The sequence below is a fragment of the Dreissena polymorpha genome, chromosome 15 (assembly GCF_020536995.1).
Source record: "Dreissena polymorpha isolate Duluth1 chromosome 15, UMN_Dpol_1.0, whole genome shotgun sequence".
Taxonomy (NCBI): domain Eukaryota; kingdom Metazoa; phylum Mollusca; class Bivalvia; order Myida; family Dreissenidae; genus Dreissena; species Dreissena polymorpha.
Window position 1 is genome coordinate 39,626,995 of NC_068369.1, and position 2,619 is coordinate 39,629,613.

The following is a 2,619-nucleotide window of genomic DNA, read 5'->3' on the forward strand; positions in this document are numbered from 1 at the left end:
ACTTACCTCTATACTGTATGTATTGGGTACGTGACATACTTACCTCTATATTGTATGTATTGGGTACGTGACATACTTACCTCTATACTGTATGTATTGGGTACGTGACATACTTACCTCTATACTGTATGTATTGGGTACGTGACATACTTACCTCTATATTGTATGTATTGGACACGTGACATACTTACCTCTATACTGTATGTATTGGGTACGTGACATACTTACCTCTATACTGTATGTATTGGACAAGTGACATACTTACCTCTATACTGTATGTATTGGGTACGTGACATACTTACCTCTATATTGTATGTATTGGACAAGTGACATACTGACCTCTATACTGTATGTATTGGGTACGTGACATACTTACCTCTATACTGTATGTATTGGACAAGTGACATACTGACCTCTATACTGTATGTATTGGGTACGTGACATACTTACCTCTATACTGTATGTATTGGACAAGTGACATACTTACCTCTATACTGTATGTATTGGACAAGTGACATACTTACCTCTATACTGTATGTATTGGGTACGTGACATACTGACCTCTATACTGTATGTATTGGGTACGTGACATACTTACCTCTATACTGTATGTATTGGACAAGTGACATACTTACCTCTATACTGTATGTATTGGGTACGTGACATACTTACCTCTATACTGTATGTATTGGGTACGTGACATACTTACCTCTATACTGTATGTATTGGACACGTGACATACTGACCTCTATACTGTATGTATTGGACAAGTGACATACTGACCTCTATACTGTATGTATTGGGTACGTGACATACTGACCTCTATACTGTATGTATTGGGTACGTGACATACTTACCTCTATACTGTATGTATTGGGTACGTGACATACTTACCTCTATACTGTATGTATTGGACACGTGACATACTGACCTCTATACTGTATGTATTGGACACGTGACATACTGACCTCTATACTGTATGTATTGGACAAGTGACATACTGACCTCTATACTGTATGTATTGGGTACGTGACATACTGACCTCTATACTGTATGTATTGGGTACGTGACATTCTTACCTCTATACTGTATGTATTGGACACGTGACATACTTACCTCTATACTGTATGTATTGGACAAGTGACATACTGACCTCTATACTGTATGTATTGGGTACGTGACATACTGACCTCTATACTGTATGTATTGGGTACGTGACATACTTACCTCTATACTGTATGTATTGGGTACGTGACATACTCACCTCTATACTGTATGTATTGGGTACGTGACATACTTACCTCTATACTGTATGTATTGGGTACGTGACATACTGACCTCTATACTGTATGTATTGGGTACGTGACATACTTACCTCTATACTGTATGTGTTGGGTACGTGACATACTTACCTCTATACTGTATGTATTGGACACGTGACATACTTACCTCTATACTGTATGTATTGGGTACGTGACATACTGACCTCTATACTGTATGTATTGGACACTTGACATACTTACCTCTATACTGTATGTATTGGACACGTGACATACTGACCTCTATACTGTATGTATTGGGTACGTGACATACTTACCTCTATACTGTATGTATTGGGTACGTGACATACTTACCTCTATATTGTATGTATTGGGTACGTGACATACTTACCTCTATACTGTATGTATTGGACAAGTGACATACTTACCTCTATACTGTATGTATTGGACAAGTGACATACTTACCTCTATACTGTATGTATTGGACAAGTGACATACTGACCTCTATACTGTATGTATTGGGTACGTGACATACTTACCTCTATACTGTATGTATTGGACACGTGACATACTTACCTCTATACTGTATGTATTGGACAAGTGACATACTTACCTCTATACTGTATGTATTGGGTACGTGACATACTTACCTCTATACTGTATGTATTGGGTACGTGACATACTTACCTCTATACTGTATGTATTGGACAAGTGACATACTTACCTCTATACTGTATGTATTGGGTACGTGACATACTTACCTCTATACTGTATGTATTGGGTACGTGACATACTTACCTCTATACTGTATGTATTGGACAAGTGACATACTGACCTCTATACTGTATGTATTGGACAAGTGACATACTTACCTCTATACTGTATGTATTGGACAAGTGACATACTGACCTCTATACTGTATGTATTGGGTACGTGACATACTTACCTCTATACTGTATGTATTGGACACGTGACATACTTACCTCTATACTGTATGTATTGGACAAGTGACATACTTACCTCTATACTGTATGTATTGGACAAGTGACATACTGACCTCTATACTGTATGTATTGGACAAGTGACATACTTACCTCTATACTGTATGTATTGGGTACGTGACATACTTACCTCTATACTGTATGTATTGGGTACGTGACATACTTACCTCTATACTGTATGTATTGGGTACGTGACATACTTACCTCTATACTGTATGTATTGGGTACGTGACATACTTACCTCTATACTGTATGTATTGGACAAGTGACAAACTTACCTCTATACTGTATGTATTGGGTACGTGACATACTTACCTCTATACTGTATGTATTGGGTA